This window comes from Adiantum capillus-veneris, chromosome 16, assembly GCF_014529385.1.
Source record: "Adiantum capillus-veneris isolate H3 chromosome 16, ASM1452938v2, whole genome shotgun sequence".
NCBI classification, from domain to species: domain Eukaryota; kingdom Viridiplantae; phylum Streptophyta; class Polypodiopsida; order Polypodiales; family Pteridaceae; genus Adiantum; species Adiantum capillus-veneris.
Genome location: NC_140946.1, coordinates 659,658 through 666,237, shown reverse-complemented (window position 1 = coordinate 666,237; position 6,580 = coordinate 659,658). Strand labels below are relative to the sequence as shown.

General features: G+C 40.9%; 1 pseudogene; it reads left to right on the top strand.

The window, feature by feature from the left end:
• Positions 1–669: 669 nt before the first annotated feature.
• On the top strand, positions 670–4,379 carry LOC147438437 (uncharacterized; annotated as a pseudogene).
• The last annotated feature ends 2,201 nt before the right edge of the window (positions 4,380–6,580 follow it).

Genomic DNA, 6,580 nt, shown 5'->3' with positions numbered 1-6,580 from the left:
CAATGTGCCTCCAAGCCTTTGAATCAGCGGGCACCCTAAATGTTGCGTCAGTGGATCTATTCGTAGAATGCCACCGCATCAACTTTGCAATGGAACCACAACAAAACATGCTTTTTATCCTCGAAATAATAGGAAAATGCCGCAACACTTTAGCTGGCACTCACTCGCCAACCGCATCTTGTTTATAGCGCATTGCTTCGCACTTAGGACACGATAGACAATCCACGAATTCATTGCCAAAAGAATGCAATCATTTGGACATGCATGAATCTTGTTGTAGTCCAAGCCAACTGAGGTCAATAGTCGCTTTGCATCTGGCCTGGAGGGGGGCATTTCATTGCCAGCAGGGAGAAGTTGCTCCCGCAACAACCTGTTTAAGCCACATTAAATTAAAAGCTCCCCAAGCAAGTCACCGTTGCAATCGGAAAATCTCTTTTGTAAGTTACGTACCTAAACAAAGCAGTGACGCTTGCATCTAACCACCCGTACAGTGACTGCAGATTCAAAAACGATAGACAAGTACGAAGCACAGATATTTTGGCGCCTTCATAGATTGGTTGACGTGCCAACTTTCTCAACATGTCTTCAGGAGATAGGCATATGTCTTCTTGTGCTGCTTCGTTAGCGTTCTCCTCGCACGTCTGGAAGAAGGCATCTAGCATCTCTTCCATGCCTTCGTCTTCTGTCTGTAAGCCCTTTTCTACTTTCATCCTTGGCTCTAGATTGGTCGGACCTTCATGCACAATCCTTTTTCTCTCTCTCTCAGATGTAGGTGTTATGTCGCGAAAATCAATGCCCGTTCTGTAGGAGTCGTATCGTAGATTCTTTACGGTTTCTCTAGCAAACTCTTTGTACTTGTGCACATGCTCATTATATATCCTACACTTGTGCAGGATTCGATACTTGCAGAGCTTGCACGAGCATGCAATCTTTTCCTCCATGTTAGTTGATGACGTTTCCATCTATAATGATTATGAATGTTGTTTTAATATATATACTCCTCACAATGTAAACTACCTCGCATTCTCTAGCCTTGCCCGATCTCCGCACACCTCGGTCCACAGGTGTACCGACATCACGACCACCGGGTCAAACTCTCGTCTTTATTGGTCAAATCCTATATGGGTAGACACATACGTGCTCTTCTAGGTGTACATGATAATGCATGTAGCAGGCAAAACCCCTTTGCCTCTTTTAGTTCCATAGTTTCTTCTCGAGGGAGAGAGAGAGAGAGATAGAGAGAGTTTCTATCCTTTTCACACAATTGGTCAGCCAAGCTAACTCTTTCACGCCGACTTTCTCTATCTACTACTATCTCTCTCTCCGTAGCTATCTCTAGTTAATTCTCTCTCTTTCTCTACCTCTATCTCTGGCTCTCTCTCTCTCTCTCTCTCTCTCTCTCTCTCTCTCTTTCTCTCTCACACTCTCTCTCTATTTTCCTATCTCTTTCTCTCCCTCTCTCTCTCTCTCTCTCTCTCTCTCTCTCTCTCTCTCTCTCTCTCTCTCTCTCTTTCCCTCTCTCTTTATATTCCTATCTCTCTCTCTCTCTCTCTATTTCCCTCTCTCTTTATATTCCTCTCTCTCTCTCTCTCTCTCTCTCTCTCTCTCTCTCTCTCTCTCTCTCTCTCGGAGAGATAGAGAGAGAGAGAGAGATAAGATTCTTTATCTCTCTCTCTCTATCTCTCCGAGAGAGAGAGAGAGAGAGAGATAGGAATATAAAGAGTCTCTCTCTCTAGGGAAATAGAGAGAGAGAGAGAGATAGAGATAGGAATATATATATATATATATATATATATATATATATATATATATATATATATATATATATATATATATATATATATATATATCTATTTCCCTCTCTCTCTCTCTCTCTTTCCCTATCTCTTTCTCTCTCTCTCTCTCTCTATATCACTCTCTCTCTCTATTTATCTCTCTCTCTCTCTCTCTCTCTCTCTCTCTCTCTCTCTCTCTCTCTCTCTCTCTATTCCCCTCGATCTCTCTCTCATTCTCTGTTTCTCTCTCTCTCTCTCTCTCTCTCTCTCTCTCTCTCTCTCTCTCTCTCTTTAATTTCCTACACACACACACACCTCTCTCTCTCTCTAATTTCTTACACACACACACACACACATTTCTCTCTCTCTTTGTCTCTTTAATTTCCTACACACACACACACACACATTTCTCTCTCTCTCTCTCTCTCTTTGATTTCCTACACACACATACACATTTCTCTCTCTCTCTCTCTCTCTCTCTCTCTCTCTCTCTCTCTCTCTCTCTCTCTCTCTCTCTCTCTCACACACACACACACACACACACACACACATGATGTAGCTTGAGAGAGAGGGGGGGGGGGGGGGAGATCAATAATACCTGCGCTGTAGGTTTCCAAAGGTCAGATCTGTGTGCGCGCTCGTAGGCGAAAATGATCGCTTGCACGCGGATTTGGTTTTTTTCCCCAATTTTTTTCCGTCGATATACGCGTGGAAATACCCAGCTTTCGACAGGCATTGCCACGTGTATTTCCACGTCCGTATCGATGCACTACAAGAGGCTATTCATATTAGCGACGCTCACACAGAGACGCTCAAAAAAAAAATCCCGGCGTCGCTATGAGCGTCGCTATGAGCGTCGCTATGAGCATCGCAAATTTACAAGTAAATTTGCGACGCTCATAGCGACGCCGGCTGGGCTAAAAAAAATAACAGAGAGCGCCCAAAAACTCAGATCTCAGATCTGAGTTTTTCGGCGCCCTCAAGCAAGGAGCAGGTAACGCTCTCCCTCTCCCTCTCTCTCTCTCTCTCTCTCTCTCTCTCTTTCTTCTCCACACACACACACACACACACACACACACACACGAGGAGAGGAAGGAGAGCCAGGTATGCTCCTTCCCTCTCCTCACTCTCATGTTCCCTTCCCCTCTTTCTCTCTCCCTCTCTCTCTCTCTCTCTCTCACACACACACACACACACACACACACACACACACACACACACACACACACACACACATAGTGCTTGAGAGAGAGAGAGAGAGAGAGAGAGAGAGAGAGAGAGAGAGAGAGAGAGAGAGAGAGAGAGAGAGAGAGAGAGAGAAAGAGTACAAACATAAACAAAAACGCACACACACATACATAAACAAAGAATGCACACACACATTGAGAGAGGAAAAGAGAGAGAGAGAGCATGCATAAACAAAAAACGCACACATTGAGAGAGGAAAAGAGAGAGAGAACATGCATAAACAAAAACGCACACATCCAAGTACAGAAATTGTTCTATATTCATGCAACCACCAAAATGAATACATTTATCCATATATGCTTTAGGTACATCAAGTGGAACATCGGGCAACTCAACCAGTGCATCACCTAGTCCATCGCCAAGCTCTCCGGGTAATTTGAATGGTGCAATAAACATTAGATCTAGCTCTCTTAGCCCATGACCTAATTTAGTAAGCCTTTGAGTAGACACAACAACAAATGGCACATCAAGCAACTCTTTTGGTCTATCAGGTGCCACATCAAGTGCTCCAGGATCATTGTCCAATGGTTCAACAATTGGCTCTCCACCAGGCACATCTAGTACATCAAATGGTTGCAATGAGATAGGAGCTATTTGCAAGGATCCTCGTTTCATTGGTGGAGATGGTGGTCTCTTTTATTTCCATGGCAAAGCAAATGAAGACTTTTGCATTGTTACAGATACTAGCTTCCACATCAATGGGCACTTCATTGGCAAGCCGATGGAAGGACGTCCAAGGGACTTCACATGGGTCCAGGCGATTGGTATCATGTTTGGTTCTCATAAAGTTAGCATTGGAGCAAAGAAAGTTGGATTGTGGGATAATGACGTTGATCAAATGGAGGTCTTTTACGATGATGAAAACATAACAATTGACACAAATGTTGGGGAATCATGGATTTCTCCTCATGGTGATTTCAAGATGACAAGGGCTAGGAAAGTCAACTCTATCAATATCCAAGTGGCTAGATTGCTGAAGGTTTCTATCAATGTGACTTATGTTGATGAGGAGGACAGTAAAATACACAACTATGGCATTGATAGTGAATATTGTTTTGCCCATTTAGATCTTCGGTTCACTTTCCTAAACCTATCTAATCAAGTAGATGGAGTGCTTGGACAGACATATAAGGATTCATACATAAGCAAGTGAAAGAAGGAGTTCCTATGCCAACTATGGGTGGATATGAAAAGTTCAAAGCATCTTCCATTTTTGCCACTGATTGCCTTGTTGGGGTGTTTGATCCATCATCAATCTTGGAATTCTATGAAGGACCTGTAGTTGATGCAATTTCACAAGTGCCCAGCATGAGTTGCACTAGCAGGGGAGAGAATGGCATTGTTTGTCGTCGTTAGTTCCATGCTTAGTAAGCTATGCCTAGCTAACATATCACATCTCAAGCATATTGCAATTATAAACTATTGAGTGAACTACACACTTACCTATCCATTTCCATATACCATTTATGACCTGATACTTACATCTCAGCTTCATGAGCATCCCTAATACCCATGACAAAAAAAATATGTTCAAAAAAGCCACAAAAGCTCTTTTGTATCAGGTTTCTAAAAGCATATTTCATGTTCAATGACCTAATTATCAAAACCACATGCTTCTTATTTGGCTATAATTTTGATGATTCATTGACTTAAGCTTGAACAAGAAAAAATGCATTATTTGGATTCAAGCAAGGCAATTACACTAAATTGTAAGTTGACCCAGCACACCTTGTAATATGGGCATATTATAGTCGCCTAATTATATAGTAGTGTCTACTTTGTATGCTTTCTTGAGAAGTCTCGTAAGATGTCAGCTTTATTTGTCTTTCATTGTATTCTCTATTCGCCATATGTAGAATCTCCCCAAATTTTCTCTGGGTCCAATCTCTACGTATTAAGATACACATTGGATCTTCCTGTGCCAGCGTCGATTCGAACTCACAATGTTCAGGTCTAACATAAATCTCTGGCAGAAGAAATTCTACTTTTGTAGTTGTGTGCCCTATCTACAAGCCCTCCCATTAAAGAAAACAAAGTCTCTCTCCCTTCGGCTTCAAAATTTAGCACTACAACATCATCTACTCAATTGAACCGTAATTCGTATTTTTTTCTCCAACCATAATCAACATCAAGCAAGGAGTATGTGTGTTGAGAGGGAGGGAGTAGGAGAGATGAGTACATTCTAAGCAAGGAGTTTGTGTGTAGAGAGGGAGAGGGAGTAGGAGAGAGGAGTACATTCTAAGATGTACGTCAACATACATAAATTATAACACTCAGTGTATGTCAAGCTACATAAACAACAAAGGCTAAGATAAAACAAATCATCATCATCACTAGAAGGTGAAAGCATGTTAATGTGTCGCGCGTTTTGTGCTAGTTACCACTTTCAAGCTAGCATATCTTTAAAAAGTTGGGCGTCTGGTAAATTTTTTACAAATAATATGAAAATTTGTTGAAGGTTGTACATTTGGATTCTTTGTTTCAAGTGCTTTCTATCGATATATCATATGTAATAGATCTTGGAGATGTAGCTCATGTTATTGTACTAGCTAGCATATATCAAAATTGTGCTAGTTAGCATTGTCTGGGACATAAAAAAGTGTGACAGATTAACATGCTTTCACCCTAGAATAAGGTGATGGAAGCATCAATTGGTTTTTGCACTATCCAAGGTCCAAAGCAACGCACATTTCGCCCAAGGCATCAAGGAGGGTGACCCAACACATACATATCTATCCTCTAGCAGGGACAATGACACCATATGAATAACGTGTATTAAGTGGGAGTTGGTCTCCCATCTCATGAATAAGAGACATAGGCATGGCAATTATCATGGTTAATATCAACTTTAATGTGATATTATTCCTACAAGCCATCAATATGATAGTAAACACGGGCCATCAAGACATAACGTTGATAATAATGGTTCCTATTAACAAAACATACTCAATGTTAAATCGCAAACTATGTAACACCATTTTTCAATATGTATCATTTAACCGTACCAAACAAATTCAAATTCTTCAGTGATGTGAACAACATCATTACCATATAAAGGCCTCTCCAAAATCATGGATCTACAACATAGTTTTAACTTATCTTTTGTGTTTTTTTTTGAAATAGATGATTACCATAGAAAATGTTGGTAGGTACATGTGCATCCATGTCTGTTGGCATGGGTAGATGGAGCATGAGGATCTTTTATTTTAGCTAACTAATTTTTGAGTTACTCTATGTAAAATCTGAGTTATAAAGATTGATTTTGAGTCTGATCTTTGTAAAGTCGGCCACTAGCCAAGAGAAGCCCTAGGTATAAAGACTAATTTTTGTAAGTGGAAAAGGACACATTACATTATCAAGGTTTTCTGACCTTTGGAGCATACGATTGAGAGCGGCTATTCTCTCGCACATTGTAATCCATTTTTCTTGAGCTCAGGCTATCCAATTTTGATTCCAATTATTGCATTGTGTTCCTTGTCTACCGCTCTTTAATTTAAGTGTATCATTGGCAATCATGCGCAATTGCATGTTAGCGAGCTAAATCGGTTGTTTTGAGT